This window comes from Balaenoptera borealis (assembly GCF_965194805.1).
Source record: "Balaenoptera borealis genome assembly, chromosome: 2".
NCBI classification, from domain to species: domain Eukaryota; kingdom Metazoa; phylum Chordata; class Mammalia; order Artiodactyla; family Balaenopteridae; genus Balaenoptera; species Balaenoptera borealis.
The window spans coordinates 120,673,193-120,696,959 of record NC_138867.1 but is presented as its reverse complement, the minus strand read 5'-3'; the positions used below and the strand labels follow the sequence as shown (position 1 = coordinate 120,696,959).

At 44.8% G+C, this 23,767-nt stretch overlaps 1 protein-coding gene and 1 long non-coding RNA gene across 2 annotated transcripts in view; one reads left to right on the top strand and one right to left on the bottom strand.

Moving 5' to 3' along the window:
• The window catches only part of LOC309624566 (uncharacterized protein), a 404,937-nt gene extending 382,010 nt beyond the window's left edge, over positions 1-22,927 (bottom strand). The window contains exon 1 of the mRNA XM_082382813.1: positions 6,268-22,927. The gene's annotated coding sequence lies outside the window, so the exon portion shown is untranslated. The remainder of the gene's footprint in view (positions 1-6,267) is intronic.
• Positions 1-23,767, top strand: part of LOC309624597 — a 329,163-nt gene that overhangs the window by 123,116 nt on the left and 182,280 nt on the right. The window lies entirely within an intron of this gene.

Below are 23,767 nucleotides of genomic sequence, written 5' to 3'. Positions count from 1 at the left end.
TTTTCAACTGAGCGGGGGTCGGAGATCCTAACCCCTGGGTAAAGGGTCAAACGTATATATATATTTTAAATTTACATATATAAATAAATATATATGTATCTTTTGTCTCCTTCACCTAAAAGATAAACTCCAAGAAGGCAGAGCTTTTGTTTGGTTGACTGCTGCATCTCCAGCACCTACAACAGAGGCGCCTGGCATAGAGTGGGTATTTAATAAATATTAGCTGAATGAATAAACAGAAGCTATTTTTCTGATGACGATGACTAGAAGGGCCATCAGAGACCACACAGGCCAGAGTTCTTCACAGGCTAGGAAACTGAAGCCGAGAGACATTAGATGACCTGCCTCTGGTTCCTGCTTGCCTAGAACTGCATGGCCGTGGAGGCTGGGGACCCTGACTCCTGGTGTCTTGCCCTGCCTCAAGGCAGCCGGCTCAGACCAACAACTCAGCATACTGGTACCCAGTGCTCCTCATCTGAGGACTGGAAACAATTAAGCAGATGGCTCTCCCTCCCAAGTACTCCGGACCCGGATGCCTCAGTGACTGGCAATCTATAAAAGCAAAAAGGACAGGTGGAGATACCGCAGCCACTCTGGAAATCCATCAACAAATGTGCTCAGTGCTGAGGAACTGCAGACAGCTGCAGCACAAAGGAGCCAAAGGCCACTGCACTCCTCTCACAAAATTCACCAGCATCGAGGACCCTCTTGGCTTTCCGCAGCGACTGAAGGGAAGCACTGCAGCCCTGTTTCTGGGGTGCCTGGATGGCTCCCTCTTACACAGACACGGGGACCCTGTGGGGAAGGATGGAAACCCCCACTCCACCATTCCTAGGGGCACAGCCTCCCTGGAAACCAACTTTTCATCTCTTAGGATCCTTCTTAGAATCAAATGAGAAAGCCCAGATACAGCACATGGCACAGTGCAGGGCACACAGCAGGCACGTGATGCCACTGACTGTTCTACAGGATGCTGATGCTAGCCAGAGGCAAACACACCCTCTCCCCCACCCCCATCCGCCTCACCAGCTGACCTTAGAATCCAGGGTCTTGAAATGAAGGGGGCTATTTGGCCTTAGGAATTCAGCACCAGGTCAATCTTTTCCAAGGATCCTATTTTCCCATTCAAGTAGAGTGGAAAGAACTTAGAGACTCCACACCAAGTGCCGCTCTTCCTCCAAACCACTCAGGACCTCATACAGCCCCAGAAGGGAAGATTCTAGCCTGAAGTATCAGCCGCTCAGGTTCTTTTTTCCCAGAAAGTGGGATCTGGCCCAGAGCTCCCTGGAGGGTGGGGTGACAAAACACCCAACGAAAATTCCCTGCATCCTTTTATTACCGGTCCCCCTAACCAAATAATCAGATTTAAAGTACCAAAGAGGGACACCACCAGTAACCAGAGAGTGGTGACTAAATGAGTCCCATCGCTTGCACCTTACTCTTTGTGAGCCAGTCAGGTTCCTCACCTCCCTGAACCTCAATTTCCTCATCTGTATAAAGAGAATAGCAATGCCAACCTCATGAGACTATTGTAAGGATGGAATGAGAGAACGCACTAACCACCGCGCGTGGGACATTAGCTGGTGCTTTGAACATTCAAGCCAAGAAGCCCAGTGCAGCCAGTGCCGGAGTCACAAGCATTAATTGCTCCCGAAGAACACTGTAAAGCAAAGGCAGCCCTTCCCTAGACCACAGACCAGACTCGATCACTCCACCATGGGCCGCAGGTTGGGAGCAAACTTGAACTCCACCAGAGGCTTCTAGAAATCTTACCAAGCAATGGGGACGGGGTCAGGACAGGTAAGGGTGCAGAAAGTCACGGGTGTAACTGAGGCCCAAGCAGCTCCTGAAACGGGTGTCCGGGGCTGTAAATAGTGGGATGCGTCTCATGAAATAACCTAGTCTGATGTAACTGTTACATTGGACTTCCCACTGGAAACTGCTACCTTTGATGGCTTGGGACTTCTGGGATGTTCCGGTGGCTGTGTGGCTGCGGGGTTACAAACATAAGGTTGGGGTGTCCCAAACCTAGGTAGGGTGTCCCAAGAGTCCCCAGGGGGGGTTCCAGGAGCTGGTGACTTTCAGCTATCACGTAACTTCCCTGGGCTTTAGTTCCCCGCCCCCCGCCCCCCGACCCTGGGGAACTAATGATCACTCCCTGTGCAAGGAGTCGTGAGGCTCAACGGGGCGGGGGAGCGCTCAGGCCCTTCCTGGGCAGGGCCCGGGGCGACAGCGCGGGTCTCCTCAGTTCAAGAAGGAAAATGCCGAGGAGAGAAGGGTGGCGCGCGCGGCTGCACACGAGCTGAGGCCCTTTCTCTGCGGCAGCTGCTAAAAAAATAATCAAAAGAAAGCAACTGGAACGCGAGCCGGGGGCGCGGAGGGGCGGGGGCTCCTCCCGCCGGCGCCCCGGAGCCGGCCCGGGCCTGTGGCCTGGCCTGGCCTGGCCTGGCCTGGGAGGCCGGGAGGCCGGGGCGCGGGTGCCCCGCTGGAGCGCCGAGGCCCCGCTGCGCCCGGCCGGGCGGGGGCGGCGGAGGCGGAAGCGGGGGCGGCCGGAGCGCGGTGGGGATGTTTAAAGGAAATTTACAATCATTTCCTCTCTGTGGTTTGGTGACAAATCAACAACATCCTGTTCTTTTGTGAGGCTCCGGGCGCCTGTGAGGCGGGGGCAGCGCTCGGGCTCTTAAAGGGACACACACTGGCCCCCCTCCCTCCCACCCACCGCTCCCCTGCGGCTCCAAAAAAAAAAAAAAATTACAGCCTCCCCAAGGCGCCACCTCCCGGGGCGCGCGCTCGGCCGGAATGCGGGGACTGCTGCCCGAGCAGCCCCCGGGCCACATGCCCTCCACCGCGGCGGCGGCGTTCCCCCGCCTCCCACGCCATCCCGGGACCGGAGGAGAAGTTTGCAGCTGCGCACCCCTCTGATAGAGTCGCAGCCCGGGGACACCCGCCGAGGCGACACAGAGGGGGCGGAGAGGCGCCCGCCCGACGGTTCCTCTCTTACCCCCCCCCCCCAACCCTGGGGCAGCGCCGCCCCTGCTTCAGACCTCCGGGTAGTTTTTATCCACCTCTTCCAATCCCCTGGCCTCGAATTTTTCCACTCCTAAACTCTGGATTTATGGTTAAAATGTCGACGTACACACACGAGGTTTATAAAACGCCAAAGCACAGAGAGGCTTCCCAAGCTGTAGGAGTAATGAGAATCAGATGGCTAGGACTAGAAAAGTAAAATATACTCAACTGCCCTCCTGGGATTTCTTTCGTTCAGTCATTTAATGAGTATTTTTCACTAAGCGCTGGTCACCATTCTAGGCTCTGTTCAGCAGGAACTAGACAGAATCAGCCCCTGCCCCCAGGGGGCTTAAAGGTTTGAATGAATGAATGAACGAATGAACAAATGACTGAACAGGATTATTTCACACGCTCTAAGTGCTATGATTAAAGGGTCATATTCTTGAACAGCAGCCTTTAATCCAGAGAACTCTTTGAGCAGGTGACCAACAGACTGGGACCAGAAGGGTGAAAAAGCACCATTCCTGGGAAGAATTAGTTGAGGGGTCCATACAGTATTCTCAGGAAAGAGACTGAAAGTTGGGGCAGCACCTGAAGGGCACCCAGAGGACAGGTTTCCTGCATAAGGACAAGTCTTGGAGGTTGGCATCCAGGATAAGAGAGACCTGGGTCCTTCTGGTCGGGGCTCTATAACCAGGGCAAGTCCTTCCCCACTCTAGGCCTCACCGTTTCCTCATCTGGAAAATGAGACCACTGGACTAGACTCAGTAGTTCTCAACCCTGGTACAAATTAGATTTCCCTAGGGAGATTTTCAAAAACACTAACCCTTCTCCCTCATCCCACCTCAGACCAGCCTGGGCACTGGCTTTTTTTTTAAGGCTCCCCAGGTAAATTTAGTGTGCAGCCAGGGTTAGGAACCAGTGATCTAGATGATCTCTGAAGTCTGGGTTTAAAGCACATTGAGAACTATTCGGACTCAGGGTATAATCATTCCCATCATTGAGTGCTTGGCATCTACTATATAATACACCAAATACGCTATGTATATATCAATATTTAATTTAAGTTACCAAAAAAAAAAAAGCTGTACCAAATTAGATATCCCCATTCCACAGATGAGGAAACTGAGATACAGGAAAATACGAAATTGGATCAAGAGCACATAGCTAATAAGTGGTCTTACCTGAATCCTTTAAGCTAGAGTGCCTTTCCAGGGAAAAGGAACAGCACATTTCTAACTAATGGAGTTGTTAATCACACAAAGTAGCTACCAAGAGAAGAGCTTTAATTAAGGGGCTGCTCATCCATCTTGGACAGAGGCAGGAGACTGGCCTGGATGATCTCTGGTCATTCTGACAGCCCCAAGGTGTGCATGCCCAGAGCGGGGGTCCCAAATGATAGAGTGTGACAGTCTAAGAAGACAGTCTTTCATGTTTCATTGAAATGATCCTCTTGATCCTTTCAAAGATGATTCCCATAAAACGTGCAGCTTTGTCTTAGCCAGACAGAAGAACCATTTGGCAGGGCGAGGAAGAGAGAACTTCCTGTGTACCCCAGCAGGGCAAGGATAGACTACACTCATCCTACAGGCTCCCATATGGGGCCCACCACTGCCCCTTTTACCTCTTGACCACCTTCCCATCTGTGCAGTTTCCTGAGGCAGAAGCCAGACGAGGGCATGGTAGGTGGGAGCTGAGACAGGTTCCCAGGAGAGTAAAAGATCTGTTAAAGCAGAGATTAGAAAAAAAAGGAAGTTGATCCATTCTTACAGTGGAATACTGTGCTGCCGTCAAAAAGGAGAAGAGAGCTGTATGGATAGACTAGAAATACGCCTGTGATGTACAAGGTACAGAATAGGATCTTCTCACTGATAATTATGTAAACACCACACACAGGAAACCAGCAGAACCTTCTGGAAGGACAGACATCAAACTGTCATTAGTGATGCCAGGGCAGATGCATGGTGGGGCGGGGGGCGGGGTCAGGGGAGGGCAGTGGGGGAGTGTGTCCTGTTAATGGTATACTTGTACTTTCTCTGTATTAATCTCCACGTTATTTAAATTGTTGACAACAATCATGTATTAATTTTTCAAAGATAAAGATACTTCTATTTATATATAATAAAGATAAATATTAAAGGGGGAGCGTAAAAGCCCACTCTGGGCCTTGGGAATTCCATCCAGGGTACACCCCCAGCAATGCCATCTTTGCAGAGCTTTCCAGCTAGTGTAAATGATCCCATTGCTCTTCCACAGTTGCTTTGTCCTCAGTGTGTCACGTCAGTAGCAGTCTCTCACCTGGTCAGCTGCCTCCCCTCCAGTCAGCGAGGGTCCCACAGCATTTCTGGGTTACAGAAGATGGATTTAAGAGCTGCCAGCTCCAAGTGATGTAAGAGATGACAAAGCTCATTTGAGAGGGAAATATTACCACAGGTGCTACTTGGCAGTGGAGGTAGGTGAAGGGAGTGGCACTGGTGTTCAAAGGCTCTGATTTCTCTGTGTGTCTATGTGTTGTTTTGGAAGCTGAGAAATGGAATCTGACAGACCAAGACCTGAAAAAGATTTGTGGTCAGAACCTTATTCCAGAAATCTGAAAGGCCAGGGACAGGGATCTGCTTATAACATTATATGCAGAACTGTCCCCTCCAGTGATAACTCAGCAAATTCAAGGCCTAGGCGACCAGCTGTCATGCTCTAGGGAGGAACTGTATGGCCACTCGATGCTTCCTCTTATTTATATTTTCTTAGATCTTTGTACTTTATAAACAGAATAATGTCAAGGTTAAGATCATAAGCTAGAAAGACAGAGAATCCAGGTGGGAGTCTCAGCTCTACCACCCTCACTAAGCCTCAGTTTCCTTTTCTTTAAAATGGAAATAATAATAGTACTTACCTCATAGAGTTATTCAGTGAGAATTAAATGAGATAATACAGGAAGTGTCCTGAACCCTATACCTGGCACACACAGTCAATGATAATTATTGGTTTTATAACTAACAGTAACAAGATCCAAGGCAGTTATTAACTGTATCTTTAAATACGATACAATGAGAATAAGGAAGGTGACTGACCTTAGTGGCTCAATGATGTTCACACATTTACTAGCTTACACTGCTCAAACATAAGTCCGAATCTTGGCCTCCAGAATTAGAAGTCTTCCAGAAGACCTGTATCCACTAAAATCCCACATGGTTGAGCTATTGCTGCATTCAAAAATTATCACCTTCATCCAAAGTCATTCAATGAGGCCCTACTTACGTGCGCCCTTGTGTTGGCTGCTGTACAGATAGGCCAAGACAAATGAAATTCCTTCCTTCCATTCATCCGGGCCAGGCCATCTTTGAATCTTCCCAAAGCCCTTAAAAATAGGGATTCTTTTCCTTCTTTCATCCTTTCCTTCCTTCCTTCCATCCTTCCTAATTCTGCTTCCTCCTTCCTCAGTCTAGTCATGAGAAAGAAAGTTTCTGGGGGTAGGAGGTTTAAACTGATGGGCCATTAACAGCAGAACAAAGCAAAAGGAATTTTCCTGGTCACCAGCCAACAACTTTAGAGTGGTGTTTAAAATTCACTTGCTTAGGGGGAGGGAGAAAGGTTGACCAGGAGACGGTGGGAAAGGATTTCTCCCAGCTGATGGGGAACTGGGGAACAACCTTTGTTATAGCCAGTAAAACCAGCAAACACCACAGCATGCTGCTTGGTTTCTGCGCTAATCTTTTATCATCCAAACTTGAAATGCGGATATGAGAAAGAAAACAAACGTCTGTCTGCTGAATCCATAAATAAAATGTTCTCCTTGGCTTCAGATTTGGGGAACACCTGGATCCCTGCTCTGGCTTTGACCATGATTTGCTAAAATATAACATAGCCATAAATTTCTTCTGAGCCCGCAGACACACATGCATTCTCTCTCACTCTGTCTCTCAATCATACCCTGCCTTAGTCCAGCTGTGCCAAAGTTCAGCAGGAAAGGAGCTTTGGTCATGCAGTGTTTTCCCTACCCCGTGTTTGCATTTTTAAATTTTATTTCTTGGCAGTCTGAAAGTCACTGGGGAAGGCAGCTTCAGCACTGAATTTGTAAGCAGATCTGTTCTAGTAGAAATGTTCTTCTAGGGATCTCCTCTGCTGTGGAAGGCTGACCAGTGAAGAGTCCTGTTGGAATTTGGAAGCTGGCCCTTATCACCTCCCTATACCACTCTCCCCTCTCCCACAATGCACTGCTCCAGGAACTTTCATAGCCCTATGGCCACCTACATAGGCCTTAAAATTTCTACAACCTCTTGGGGCTTCCCTGGTGGCACAGTGGTTAAGAGTCCACCTGCCAATGCAGGGGACACGGGTTCGAGCCCTGGTCCGGGAAGATCCCACATGCTGCAGAACAGCTAAGCCCATGCACCACAACTACTGAGCCTGCCCTCTAGAGCCCGCAAGCCACAGCTAATGAGCCTGCGCTCCGCAACAAGAGAAGCCACCCAATGAGAAGCCCGCACACCACAACGAAGAGTAGCCCCCACTCACTGCAACTAGAGAAAGCCCATGCACAGCAACGAAGACCCAACGCAGCCAAAAATAAATAAATTTATAAAAAATAAATAAATAAAAATAAAATAAAATTTCTACAACCTCTTGACCCTGGGAGTTTCTGGGGGCCCCACCAAACTGCCCAAGACTGCTTAAGAAGTAGTTACACACATGTTTAGGTTTTCCTAGTACAATGACTTCCAAATTCTTTAAAACTCAGCAGCATTCTTTTCAAAGGAACACAAAATATGAAAAACAGATTAAAACTATGGTTCCTGGTTGAAGCCAATCACAATGTTGCTTAAAATGGTCCCTAGAATTCAAAGTTTGGGGGAAAAAAAGCACTATTTTAGAATATCATTCTTTTTTTCTTTTTTTTTTAGTTTTTATTTTTTGGCCAGACCACGTGGCAAACAGGATTTTAGTTCCCTGACCAGGGATTGAACCCACGCCGCCTGCAGTGGAAGTGCAGAGTCTTAACCACTGGACTGCCAGGGAAGTCCCTCATTCTATCATTACTTTAAGTAATTTTGTCATTATAATGAAGTCCAAACTCCTCACTATGCCTATAGAACCCTTTTTATCCAGCCTCTGCCTACCTGAGCTCCATGCAGTTATTTCCACGGTGTCTACTCTCTTGATTTACGCCTTGGTTTTGTTGGGGCAGGTCCTCCTCTAGTTTCCTGGGAAAAGACACACGGGAGATAAATTTTTTGACACCTTACATATCCGATCATGCCTTTCCTTTCATTCTTTCTTCACATTTTGATTGGTAGTTTTGCTAGGTATAAAATTCTAGGTTGTAAATCATTCCCCACCAAGTGTAGGCCTCTCCAGTGCCCAGGTCTTTGAACTAGATGTTACTTTTGCATGGAACACATACCCTCACCCTCACCCCATGCCCTTGTGTAGCTAACATCTCATTATTCTTGTCAGGGAAAATTCCCTGCCCAGCCAGCTGCCCCCCACAAGGCCAGATAAATCCCCCTCCTAGATGCTCCCACAACACCTGGTGTTTACCCCCTCACTACACTTATTACACCATATTATCATTACCTGTTTACTTGTTTATGTCCTCCACTAGTTTGTGAGCATAAGGGCTAAAAATACAGAGCCACAGTGCCACTCAATAAATATTTGTAGAGCAAAGGAATAAATGAATGGTTGCAATGTTTTTTCTTTATTATGAGATACAATCTATAATAAAGTGTTTAACAAATACCCTTACCAGTTGATGCATCCCCCAGATTTTGCGGGTATAGAACAGAATTGGTCTGGGGGAAGAAATGCCACCTTGATATTAGGAGCACAGAAAGAACCCTTATAATTTCTTGTTCAATATCTATCTTCCATGAGGACAGGGACCAGGTCTGCCCTGCTCACTGCTGTGTTCCCAACAACCAGATCATAAGACAGCTTAATAAACAGCTGTTGAATGAATGAACTAGTCCAGACAAAGGAAGTCCTATGCATTATACCACCAAGAAAATGAAGTGAAAAAAAGTCCCTAAGCTGTCTTACAGTCTTGGGGGGAAAAACAGAGGTTTGGAATGAAAACACAATTCATCATCTCCTCCCACCACACTTCCAATAGCAAACTAAAACCCTCTCCCGATTCCTTTTTCCAGATATAGGTGTTCCCTTCCTTGGACATCTGGATTTGAAGCCCTGGAATTATTAGGCTTAGACTTGCTCCTTCATAGTCTGTTTCTTTTCAATCATCAAGTCCTGTTGCCTCCTCTCCCTTTACAAGCAGCTTTCACACCAGCCCTCCTGTTTCATTCCTCTTGCTGGTACGCCCCTCAAGGCCCCCATCACCCCACACCTAGGTTTTCACATGGCCCCCTCTTTCACTCTGTCACTTTGACATCTCTATGGGATTAACCTCTCTGAAGCATCACTTTTCATAGTGTCTCTTCACTGTCTAAAACGCCTTCGGAGGCTCTTAATTTCTTTCCACATTAAGTCATGACTCCTCTCCCAGTTTTCAACCTTCAGAATGACTTCTAATGCTCTGTTTTCCCTCCCTACACACACCAGCTCGCTTATCACACACATACAACTTTCACTCTGATTAGGCAAGATGCTTCACTGTCTCAGAAACAACAGAGCAGGCTTCTGCACAATTTGCACATTCTCTTCTCTGGAATGTTCTCCTTGCCCCTCTCTTAATTCCATCCATCCTTCCAGACCTGATGTACATCTTTCCTCCTCCAAGATGCCTTCATCGACAACTTCAGGTCTCGCTGATCTCTCCAACTTTAAAATCCAAATAGTGCTTATTATCTTTGCAGCACAATTAAATCCGGATGGATGCCTTATATAAATCACTACACAGGGCTTCCCTGGTGGCACAGTGGTTAAGAATCCGCCTGCCAATGCAGGGGACATGGGTTCGAGCCCTGGTCTGGGAAGATCCCACATGCCGCAGAGCAACTAAGCCCGTGCGCCTCAACTACTGAGCCTGTGCTCTAGAGCCTGCGAGCCACAACTACTGAGCCCACGTCCCACAACCACTGAAGCCTGCGCACCTAGAGCCCGTGCTCTGCAACAAGAGAACCCACTGCAATGAGAAGCCCGCACACCGCAACGAAGAGTAGCCCCCGCTCACCGCAACTAGAGGAAGCCCACATGCAGCAACGAAGATCTAATGCAGCCAAAAATAAAACTTAATAAATAAATAAATTTATATAAATAAATAAATAAATCACTATACAATCTACATAGATTAGTGCGGCCTTTTCCACCTAGCCCAGCTGCTCCTTGATGGCAAAGATGTAAGGATGTCCTGTTCTTGTACCCAAGGGCCCCTTAGAGTTCAACACATAGTAGTATTCAGGAGGTGTTAAGAGAGGTGCCCTCTGCAACAGACAGACCTGGGTTAATCCCAGCCTAACCAATTACTGACTGTGTGTATTTGGGCAATAAATTTGGACCCTCTGAGCCTCAGTATCCTCATCTGTAAAATTGGGATAATAGTGCTAACTCATAGCGTTGTGAGGAAGATAAATTAGGTAACACTAAGTAAAGCAATCTGTACATTGCTTTGAAACATGGTAAATACTCAATATATGTTAGCCAGGGTTATAAGAGACTCCAATCCCTGTTCTTGAAGTTGAACTTTGGCCTTGATTTTATTTAGACTTTCTATCACTGAGTCAGCCTTGCAAACAGGGATTTCCTGCCAGTCCCTACCTCTGTATCCACCCTTGGCTGGTCAAAGCATATCCCTGCAAACGGTGGCCAGGGGCAAGTTCCATCATGCAAGGTCATCTCAGGCCCCACTTTGTTTTTCTTCCTGCCCTCAGCACTCCTGGATTCAGCGCTGAAATTTTTTAGGTGTCTTTGGCTTGTGAACCTTCTTATGCCTTTCTTTATTCTACTTTTTCTTTCTCATTCTCATTGTATTATAAAAGCAATACATGCTCATTATAAAAAAAAAAATCTTTTTAAAGTATATAAGAGTGTAAAGTGAAGAGCAAATGTCTTGCCTCCCATCCAAAGCTCCATTCCTACTCTTCGGAATTAACCAATTGGCAGTTTCTCACGAGTATTTCTAGAAATCATCCATGGCTATTGAAACATATACACACACATACACCGTTCTGTGGCTTGCTTTACTCACTTAACAGTCTATAGCCACACTTGATAGGTACACCACACACTATTTTATGGCAACTTAGATTTCTTTTGTAGAGAGCAACCTTCATTGATTTCATGAGTCCTCTACAGATGGGCCGGTAGGTTGCCACTACTAAAACATTGTGATAAATATATATATGTGTGTGTGTATATATATATGTATGTATATATAAATACATAAATATATAAATTATATATATACACATACATATGTATATGTATTTTATACATATATATATAAAATCTGTGGACTCCTTAAGTCTTTAAGGCCTCTGATTGCCAGATTAGAGCAGACTAGGGGTGATTCTTCACCTTTGGTCCTACCTCCTGAGTCCTCCACTCACACCTAGCATTCAGTCCCTAGACCCACTGACTCACTGGTCAGCAGCAGGACCACCTTCCTCCTCACCTCAGAATAGAAGAGGTCATTGGACTGTTTCCTCAGGATCTCACGCAATACGCGTCACAGAACCCATTTCTCCCTCTCTCTGGAACCACAGGGGAAATCCCTGGCAATGGGGAATAGGATTTCAGAATCTGGCTGTGTTCTCTGGTAGCTCTGAGGAAGTTGCAGAGAAGGAAGGAAACACGTTTTTGGTTAGTGAGACACAATCCCAGCTGTTGTCAGTGGGGCCGGGAGGGATGTGAGTGTGACAACAAAGACAGTAGCTGAGCCGGGCTTTAGGTGGTGGCTGGGAGGAGGGGAATACACAGGGCTTTCATCGGCAGTGACTCGGCATTATTATCCTAGCCCGCATCTGTCCCTTTCCGCCGCCTCCTTTCTCAGGCCAAGGACAGGATAGAACGGCAGGAACTGGGACTGCTTATCCCCAGCTTGGCCTGATTCATGCAGAACCCTAAGCCAGCCACTTACTGTACCCTGATAGAAGCCCCAGGGGCCTGGGAGAAGTTAGGGCTGGAAAAAGTACCCCTGGGCTGGGTCTAAGTTGCTTACTTATATGTCTGTGACCCACAGTGAGTTACCAAACCATCCTAAGCTTCAGTTAGGCCATTCCCCTACCTGTAAAAAAAGCCAAAGCAACATCAACAGTCCCTGTCTTACACCGCCCTTGAGAGCAGGAAGTACACCAAGCACTTAACATAGGGCCTGGCATTACATAAGCAGTCAATGAATCTCTGATACTTGCTTCACTGATACTTGTCCCCCTTGCCTAGCACAGTGCCCAGTCCAAAGCAGGTGATTAATTAAGACATTTTTTTTTCAACCAATGAATGAATAACCTCTTCATTTCTGATGGGCAGTTAAGAAAATTGCAAAATGGCTCCCAAGATCTCTCCAACCTCACATCACTCCATTCTCACTTCTTTCTCTCCCTCTATTCCTAGGAGAAAAGATGTCCTATTCTCCCTGACTTGACCACAAGACCCAGCCAAATAGAAAGAATGAGCTTAAGGCCAAGGTCCTGGAATACAGCCTCACTTCAATTTCTAAAGAGAAACTGCATCCCAGGACCATGGAGTATCAGAGGAAGGAGGAAAGGAAATTCACTCATTCATTCAATAAATACATATAAGGAGCATCTACTGTATCTGAAAGTGAAACCAAAAGTGTCCTTCTTGGGCCTGCCCCCTCCACTCTCCTCCCATGCTAGCATCCACCTCAGCCCCTCAAAGCTGCCCCCACCTCTCTACTGAATGTCTTCCTTGTAGGTAGTCCTCAGGAGACCCCACTGTTAATCCACGCACCCCTTCCTCCACTCTTTCTTTTTTTTAAATAAATTTACTTATTTATTTGTTTATTTTTGGCTGTGTTGTCTTCGTTGCTGTGCGCGGGCTTTCTCTGGTTGCAGCGAGCAGGGGCTACTCTTTTTCGTTGTGGTGCACGGGCTTCTCATTGCAGTGGCTTCTCTTGTTGCACAGCACGGCCTCTAGGCGCACAGGCTCAGTAGTTGTGGCTCGTGGGCTCTAGAGCGCAGACTCAGTAGTTGCAGCGCAGGGACTTAGTTGCTCCGTGGCATGTGGGATCTTCCCAGACCAGGGCTCGAACCCGTGTCCCCTGCATTGGCAGGAGGATTCTTAACCACTGTGCCACCAGGGAAGTCCCCCTTTCTCCACTCTTGTTCCTCACTATCTCTCTCTCAGCACCTTTCTCCTCCCTGGGTCTCTCTGGGAGAATATATTCTTCTGTTATCCTCCTGTCTCTCTTCTCAGTGCCTGATTCTTGCCTTCTGTCATGAACTGAATTGTGTCCCCTCCCCCTTCCCCCCAATCCATATGTTGAAGTCCTAATCCCTTGTTACCTTAGAATATGATGATATTTAGAGAAAGGATCTTTAAAAAGTAATTGATGAGGTCATTAGGATAGACCCTAATTCAATTTGACTGGTATCCTTATAAGAGGAAATTAGGACACAGACAGAGGGCAGACCATATGAAGATAGGGAGATGATGGCCATCTATAAGTGACAACAGAGAGGTCTCAGAAGAAACCAACCCTATTGACATTTTGATCTTAGACTTCTCCAGAATTGTGAGAAAATTAATTTCTGTTGTGTAAGCCACCCAGTCGATGGTCTTTTGTTATTGCAGCCCTAGCAAATACACTCCCTGTATTGTAGGACAGTTATTACCCACAAAGATCCCATCCTCCTCTATTAATCCACCTCCATGGCTTCAGTTATCATCCCTACTCTCCCCGGTTTCCCACTCAAGTCAACACATCCACACATGGAGACCTGGACTTCATTCCAGCTCTGAATTCCAACTGCCTGCCAGACAATTCCTCCTGATTTTTTTTTCCCAATCCTTAAACTTCAAGAGGTCTAGAACTACAGAATCCTTAAAGGTCAGCCCAACCACCTTGCTTTACAGTTGAGGAAACTGAGGCACTAAACAAAACAAACAAATGAAAAACGAACAGCTTTCTTCCTGACTAACCCTGTTCCCAAAAGCACCATCCATGTGGTGGTCACCACTCAAAAATGTCAAGTCATCTTTTATTCCTTCCTCTCTTTCATCTCATAGCCAAGCAAGGAACTTCCAGTGGATTCCAAAATCATGGTGTATTTTGTCCAGAGCTTTAGTTTTATCTTGATTTCCCCTTATAGATTAAATATTTCAGTGAATTTATATTTAGATAAGTATTGAATGTTTAGGCCTCAGTAGTCTATTTTGTTAGAAAGGTTGAGGGTAAGACCACAAGCTCTAGTTTTTCACATTGTTTTGGTTCCTGGTTTCAATGTATGGCCTTAGGCAGGTTTGTGACCTATAAAATGGAGATTACAATAGTACCTACATCATAGGGTTCTCACAAGAATTAAATGCGAATTTGGACCCAGTATAGTCTGATATCAAAACTCTTTGTACTACACTATATTACCTCTTTCTCTGGGAATGTAAAAAAAATTCATTCAGTTTCTTACAGTGTCATGACCAAAGTACCCTGGGTGACCTTCCCAATAAAAACAATTCCAAACATTGAATAAAATGTATAATTTTTCCAAAAATTCATTGAATTGGCAAAAAAGTAAGAAATATGCAAAGGCCAAAGAAGAAATAAAAAGGGAACTCTGGAACCTAAATGAGTGTCCAAGACAGATTTAGGCTAAAGCTATCTGCCAAAACCTGGTGACTTAAAACTTCCATTTTGATGAATACAAGGGATGAGGAAGACAGGAGACAAAGCTTAAACCTGTGGGCAAGAAGTCTAATAGAACCCCTCAAAAAGGTACACAAAGAGTTACAACCTCTGTTTAAGGGTCAGTGAGAAATAAATCCATGGCACAGAAGGGACTGCAAGGAAATTTGTTTGACCAACATTGATATTGGATGACTGAAGAAAAACAAAATCTCCCTAACTACAAACCAGCCTTCATATGAGTTTATAAACTAAATTCATATTACCTGTACTCTATATCAGGGGTCTCCAACCCCCGGGCCAAGGACTGGTACAGGTCCAAGGCCTGTTAGGAACCGGGGTGCATAGCAGGACGTGAGTGGCAGGCAAGCAAAGCTTCATCTGCTGCTCCCCATCGCTCACATTACCACCTGAACCATTCCCACCTCCAGGTCCGTGGAAAAATTGTCTTCCACGAAACCGGTCCCTGGTGCCAAAAAGGTTGAAGACCGCTGCCCTATATAATCTGAAAAACGTCAAGCATAAAATTTAATTTAAGGAGTTTTCAGGTGGGAACTGAATCCTAGTAACAGGTAAGAGCAAGTACAAATCCTCTCTGAAGGACTACAGTTTCAACTCATGCCTCAAAGAATGCCCACGAAGTTCTAATAAATTGTGCCTAAAGTTAAAACTCACAAAACATACAAGGAAACAAGGTACCATAAAGAAAACCAGCAGAAACAAAAAACAACTAATTAGACTCACTAAAATTTGAGATGTAGAAATTATCGAGTACAATAAATGTGAGCCTTAAATATATGAGCCAGGAACAAAAGACTAAAAGACTATAAAAAGTAACCAACCCAATTTGGGTGGGGGTGTGGGGGTGTGGGGGTGTGCAGGGAAGAACTAGAATGGATTACATAGCAGATTAGATACTGTTAAAGGCAGAATTAATTTACTGGAAGATGGACCTGAAGAAATCTAGAAAGTGACCAGGGATACAAAGAGATAAAGAATAAAAGAACTACATATGTGACATTAGAGGATAGAATAAGATGGTCTAATATATATTTAATTGTCTTTACAGAAGAAAATAAGAAGAAAGAATAAGGAAGAAGAGGTACTTGTAGAGTCAACACCAGGACTAATGTGAGGTGAGTGAGGGGCCTAGGGCCTAAAATTTATTTTAGATAATCACTCTCAGAGCCAATCCTGCATTCGCACAAACTCAAGAATGAGCATCTTTTTAAATCTGATGCCCTCACTGGCTATACACTAGTGCTCGCCCTGCTGAGAATTTTTCCAAATTGTTGTAAGACACCAAACTCTGGATTCAGAAATCCCAAGAAGAATAAAGAAAAATATATTCATGTGTACTTACATCAAAGTGAAAGTGCAGAGGGCCTGGGACAAATACAAATCAATAACAAAGAAACTACAATTAGACAGACCACAGACTTCTCAGCAGCCACAGTGGAAGTCAGAATGGTATCTTCAATGTGCTGAGATAAAATAACTGGCGATTGAGAATTTCATCCAAGAATTTAAATATGATAGTGAAAGAAAGTCATTTTTAAACTCACAAAAACCAAGAGAATATACTACCAACAGACTCTCGCTGAAGGAAATACTACAGGATGAATTTCAGGCAGAGGGAAGCCAATCTCAGATGGATACTCTTATAAAAAGGAACCGTGAACAAAGAGATTGGTAATTCTGTAAGCCACCAATGAACAACATTTGATTGTGTAAAAAAAAAATGATGTCTCATCTGTCCTGAAAAAAAAAAAAAGAGTGAAAAAACTGGACTACAACAGGAAATAAATGGTGGGGGGAGTTTAAGTTAAAGTAGTTTAAGGTCATTTATTGTTTTGTTTAAGAGGGTAAAAATTGTGATTAAATTTTACTTATTTTTTAAAAAATATTAATTTATTTATTTGGCTGTGCCAGGTCTTAGTTGCAGCACACGGGATCTTCCTTGCGGCATGCGGGATCTTTTTTAGTTGCAACATGTGGGATCTAGTTCCCTCACCAGGGATCGAACCTGGGCCCCCTGCATTGGGAATGCAGAGTCTTAGCTACTGGACCACCAGGGAAGTCCCTGTGATTAAATTTTAAATATCTAGAGGACCCACTAAAAGAATAAATAGACAGAGAGACTATAACTTCCAAGGCAATCAATGGGGAAAAAAATGGGGTGATTAAAAAATTCAATCCATAAGAAGATAAAGTGGAAGGAAAAAATAAAAATAAACCAGGACATAGGGGAAGTTATGTGTAGGTGCAGGGGGTACATGGGAACTCTCTGAACCTTCCTTTCCATTTTGTTATAAATCTAAAACTGCTCTAAAAAAATTATGTCTTAAAAACAAACAAACAAAAAAACGCACCCAGGACAAACAGCACAAAATAAGATAGAGAGAAATCTAACTAATTCAGTAATTTCTAGCTCTTATGTAAATACATTCTAACTGAAATGTTTTGCTCTGCATTGAAAAGACAAGGCTTGTCAGAATGGCTAGAAAACAAAATCCAATAATAGGGGCTTATTATAAGTAAAGTAAAAGAGCTAGGTTAAGGAGCTGCTAAAGTTTTCTCCTGCTTTATCCATATGTGACTTTTCCATAAAGTCAACCAGAACAAATTTGGTCATGTGATGAGAGTTTGATAAAGGAACTATTTGCAAACATGTGGGCAGAGTGTAAGGAAACCACAGGGAAAGCACAACACCCTGGAACTGGGAAAAACAGGGCACTGTTACCACCTCTAGCACTGAAAGGCCAAGGAGGGCCGGGCAGTTACGAGAACCCATTCTGGCTCCTTCCAAGCCATTTTCCACATTGTGGCTAGAATGACACACTCCCTAACACACACACTCACTCATACACATCTACAGCTTCAAGTCTTTTTACGAGCATCCCATAGTCCTTGAGATGGCTAAAAGTGCCTTAACATAGCCTTCAAAGCCTTTTGTGACCTGTCTTCTCTGCCATATCGCCAGCTTTTACTGGGACCAGTGTCCACCTCATTTTCAGCCTTTTAGTCACTGTGGCCTTCTCTTATATTCTTGGATTCACCATGCATGTTCCTTCCCACCTCAGGACCTTGGCATATGCTGTTCTCTGGCTAGAATACTTCTCACTCTACCCTCTAAACCCTCTTATCCCCACTCATCTTTGTGGGCTGAGCTCAAGTGTCACTTACTGGAGGAACTTTCCCAAAGCCCCACCTTCATTACATACCTTCAGGACATTAATACATCTCCTGCAGAGCACTTATCACTATTGTCATTCTCTATTCATATTTGTACAATTATTTGATGAAGGTGTGTCCCACTAGACTGGAAGCTTCATGGGGGCAAGAATGGCACCCTTTTTGCTCACTACTGTACACTGCCTGGCACCTGGCATCTAGCAGAAGCTCAATACATATTGATGAATGAAGGAATGAAAACATCCTTACTAAGAGAAGGACACTTTGCCCAGAAATGAGTGTTATATACCCTAAGAAGCTTTACCCAGTTTCGTTACACAATTTGCATTCATTCATTCACAGATTATTTACTTGCCATTTCTCTGTGTCAGAGATAACAAAGGGCAGCTTCCTTCACAAGCCTTTTATGAACATATGGCGAGAACGTGGTGGGAGAGCCTCCAAGCCAGGGCAGTGGATGGCATCTCAGTAAACCTGGTGGGCACTCAAGGTGGAGAACAGGGAGTGCCTCCCCATTCTTGGCCCATCAGACCCAGAGCAAAGGCAGATGGATTGAACAATCAACCGTGAGCCTTCCCCAGGGCCCTAAATGGTGGCCAGGGCCACAGTCAATGGCACCCAAGTGATGGAACTCTGGCCATTTTGGCAAAGTGGGGCTGAAGGAGCTGCATTTGGTTGGCTCCAGATAATTGCTAACCACAGAGAAAAATCCTCTGCCTCAGAATTCCCATTTGTGAAAGGGACCAAAAGCATTTCCTTCGATTATTAAAATCTACATCCTGTTCTCTGATTTGATTGACTTTACACGTGGATGGTAATGGCTCTATGCCTTGGCTTCCTCATCCTCAATAAGGATGAAAGCTTTTAGGTTGTTTAAGAGCATCAATAAATAACAATAATACCAGTAGCAGCAACTAACATTTACTGAACATCACTCTATGCCAGACTCTGTGCTAAGTTCTTTATACATACATACATACATATATATAGTATCTCAATCTTCATGTCAATTAGCTCATGTTGGCCCCCTGCTTAAAACTCTCCAATGACTCCCCTTGATATTAAAATAAAACGTAAACTCCTTACCTCCGCAGTCAAGGCTCTACAGGAATATGATTTCTGCTGTCTTATCTCAAACGGCCTTTCCCCTCAGTCAGCTCCAGCAGCATCAACCTTTTTTCTGCAACTCAGACACCAAGCTTGCTCCTCCTACCTCATGGCCTTTGTACCGGCTAGCCCTTCTGCCTGAAGTGCTCATCCCTCAGATCCACACATGGCTGCCTCCTGCTGGTCACGTGGGTCTCAGCTCAGTCACTACCTCCCTGACTCCCCTACCCCCCTCACCCTATTGCTCCATCACCGCACCCTGTTTTACTGCTGCCATAGCATGTATCGCTATCTGAAATTATCTTAATTTTTTGTTAGCTCCACTATTCTGTCTCCCCTAACTAGAACATACATTCCATGAGAGCAAAGTCCCATCTATCTTGCTCACTCTTGAATTCTCAGTGCCCAGAACAGAGCCCAGTACACTTCAGGCTTTCCACAAACATTTCTCAAGTAAAAAAAATGGGTGACAGACCCTGTGCAATAAGAGCTACTGTACTTAGGCCATTTTGTAGATGAAGGACCTCAGGTCTAGTGACATTGGGTGACATGCCCAAGGTCACAGAGGCAGAGGGTAAATAGAGAAGAGTAACAATCATATCCAGGCCTAGCTGTTCCAGGACTTGTGCTCTTAATCACTACACAAACTGAGATTCATCCCATGAATCCTGTCATGTATCCTCCCCACTACTACCCCAATATTCATTCTTTTTTTTCCCCAAAGAAATGCTAAATTTAAAAAAAATTTTTATTTAATTAATTAATTTATTTTTGGCTGTGTTGGGTCTTCCATGCTGCGCGCGGGCTTTCTCTAGTTGCGGTGAGTGGGGGCTACTCTTCATTGCGGTGCGCAGGCCTTTCGTTGCGGTGGCCTCTCCTGTTGCGGAACACGGGCTCTAGGCACGTGGGCTTCAGTAGTTGTGGCACGCGGGCCTCAGCAGTTGTGGCTTGTGGGTTCTAGAGTGCAGGCTCAGTAGTTGCAGCGCACGGGTCCATGGCATGTGGGATCTTCCCGGACCAGGGCTCGAACCCGTGTCCTCTGCATTGGCAGGTGGACTCTTAACTACTGTGCCACCAGGGAAGCCCCCCATATTCATTCTTTACATTGAACCTGGCCCAAGAGCTAGGCATCAAGGAGGAATTGAATAAAGCAGTGCAGAGAGTGTGAACTGGTACAACCGCTTTGGATAACTGTTTGGAAATACTAACACTGACCCAGTCCTTAGTTTATATCCACAGATATATTAACATGCGTTCAACCAAAAGCCATGTACAAGAATGTTCACAGAAGCAGCATTCTTAAAACCAAATGCTTGGAACAATCTAAATGTCCATCAAGTAGAATGAATAAACATACATTGTAGGGACTTCCCTGGTGGTCCAGTGGTTAAGACTCCACACTTCCAATGCAGGGGGCGTGGGTTTGATCCCTGGTTGGGGAACTAAGATCCCACAGGCTGGGTGGCACGGCCAAAACATTTTTAAAAATTAAAAAATAAACACATTGTAGTATAGTCATAAAATGGAATATTATACAGCAACAAAAAAGAAAGTACAACTACATGCAACAACATGGCTGAATCTCACCAAGAAAAAAGTATCTACTGTATAATTCCCTTTAAAGAAAGATTTCTAAAAATAGACTACGTTCATTTATGTTGCTAAAGGTCAAAATAGTGACTACCCTTGTGGGTGGAGGTGGGGCATGGTGGTTGTCTGGGATGGGAAGAGCATGAGTGGGGCTTCCCGAATTGGGTAATGTTTTGTTTCTTGACCTGGACACTAGTTGTACAGTTGTGTTCAGTTCATGAAAATTCATTGTTACACATTTCTAATTTGTACACTTTTATGTTGTAAAACAATATATTTATGTTGAATCACATGAAATGCCACTTTGTCCATGAAAAGTCGCTGCATATTAGCAACTTCATATGGTCCAACTAAAATGTTATACTTCAATGAAAGGATTACTTAAGAAAAAATAAATCCTGCCTAGTTGAATTGCTTCGTATTATACGTGGCTCTGAAAAAACTAGTTATGAGAAAGAGCCTGTGCCTTCCAAGGGCTCTTTGGCAGGTGGTAAACAGGCCCAGGATAGTTGTAAATTCTTCCCCAGGGCCTGAGGCTGGTGCACTCGGTCGGGTACCCCAGAGTCCGGAGTCCAGCCAGCCCTGGTGTAGTGCAAGTCAGCTGGAGGAGGCCTGAATGTCCTCGAGCAGAGATGAGCCTCCCCAGCCTCGGGCCCAAGGTGCCAGTGGTCCTGGAGCACACCAGGTCACACCTGCCCTGCTCTTTGCCCTCACTGTGGCCTCCTTCCTGGACATTTGCAAGGTTCCCGTTCCTCAGCCTTCAGACTTCCCAGAGAGGCTCTTCCTGACCTCCCTAAAGATCATTCCCCAATCACTGTCACATCCCTTTTATTATCTCCTTCATGGATTTGACCAACATCTGAATTTATGTTATGATTTGGGTGTTTACTTTTTATTATTTGCTTCCCTCATTGGACTAAGGTATACGAGTGAGAGCAGGAGATTCCTATAACTTGTTCACTGTTGTACCCTCAGGGCCTGGGATGGTGCCTAGTACCTAGAAGCTGCTTAAATATTGGCTGAACGAATCAACAAATGAATGACTGACCAAATGAAATGGCACGAATGGAGGGCAGGGGAGAAAGGGTGGCCCAAATCACAAGTCAAGTCAGAAAAAAATGCGCAACCCCCATCCCTCTCGTGGAACGTGAAAGCCAAGTTCAGCCTCCAGAAAACTGCTGACCCCTCCAGAGTCCACATATCCCTTCCTTATCCCTGTGCTTCTCTCAGGGTCCCCATTCTGTTGTAGGAAGGACACAGACACTTATGAGGTATTTATTGAACCACCCTATGGAGTGGAATTATCATGCCCATTAAATATATAATATCGAGAGTCTAAAGGATCAGTAACTCACCTGAGATCCATCAACAATTAAGTGGCAGTCTTTGGGCAAAGTCTAAATATGTCCATTCCCAAAGTCATAGCTCACCAATCACTGCATCAGCGGAGTCTTCAAGATTACCAGGGAATTTCTGTGATTTGCAAGCAAGGACCAAAAGAGCTCCTCTTGATCTTTTTTTTTTTTTCTCCTTCTTCTCTTCCTACTGCTCTCAGGGGTTGCTCTGGATTTAGCTCCCACATCTGAAATGAGCAGTGTGCTTCATTTTATTTGAACTAATGCAAATTTGAACTGTGCCATTTAAATATATTCATAAAAATCTTGGTTCAGTAGCCAAAACTGAAACAATGCAAATCTGACTTTAGAGTCACACCTATGAGGAAACCACTCTGGACTACGTGAGGTCTTCAGGAAAGCTTCTTTTGCATAACCTTCCACGGCCCTGTTCAGCAAAGAGTGAAAACCAAGGGTCTTGGAGGAAGAATGGGGAAGAGGAAGCTAGTGACCTATATTATCGTAACCAAACAAAAATCTTCAAAATTTCCCTATTACACAGAGCAATTAGAGGGACCTCAAAACTAGCTGTGCACTTGGCTCTGAGCTAGATTACTTCAAAAATATCTTGTCCTTTAGGGCTCATGATAATCCCCTGAAGCAGATACTATGACTATCCCCCTTTTTACAATAGAGATCTGAAGAGATTAAGAATTATGTAAAGTCACCAAGTATTTAACAGCCGCCCCTCCCAATACTGATACAAGAGAATCATCATTCCCAGCTTTATATCACACTATCTGCTACCACTGAAATCCAAGCATCTAAAATCAACTCTTTGGTGAACTATTTAAGATACCCAGCCACACCGTTAAAAATATAACTTTTGTCTTGCAAAAACTGTACTAGTTAAAGCATCAATGACAGCACAGTATGATTGTTTGAACTATTTCTTTTCTTTCTTTTTTTTTTTTTTTGAACTATTTCTTGATAAAGAAAACTTTGTTTGCATTTGAGAGTGTTTTTCTCTTTCTGAAGTTTTGACACACACAGATAAATAGGCTTCTCTTAAAATTCTAACTCATTCCCATTCATCAAAATGGCTGGGTATGTTGAATAATCATCGAAATGTGTATTCAGCACTTAGACGCTGTTCTAAGGGCTTTATGTGCATTATTCCATTCAAGGTCCACTCAGCCATTTTTGGTAAGTACTACTATTAGTTTTCATATGACAGAGGAGGAAACTGAGGCACATTAAGTTTGGATAACTTGTCCAAGGCTGTGGAGCTTGTAAAGGTGAGATTGAACCCCAGCAGTCTGTGGTCAGTGTTTGTACATCTGTCTTTCAAGTTCTCCAGGCTCCAAAGCTGAAACACCTGAACACAATGAGCCAGAAAGCCTAGGGGCTACTGCCAAAACAGAGTTCTAACCTCGGGCCTGACACATCGCCCTGGCTATCTTTGCTTGCACTAGCACTCCCCAAGGTTCCTTCTGCCACCCCTTGCCTGACTGAGTCTGCATTCTGCAGATGCGAAATGCAGGGAAACTTCTCCAGGGCCCCCAGGCTGTGGCCCCTCCTTTGCTCTCCTGTACTCTCTAATGCACCACTGATGTTAACTGTAATTAAATCACTCTTTGAAAAAAAAAATCATCATTTGTTTAACATCTATCTCCCCTCCTGACTATATAAACAGTAGCAGTTCCAGAGTTTCCATATAGGTGGGGGCAGGTCATCTACTTGTATTGGGGGGCTTGGTTCCAGTGCTTCTTAT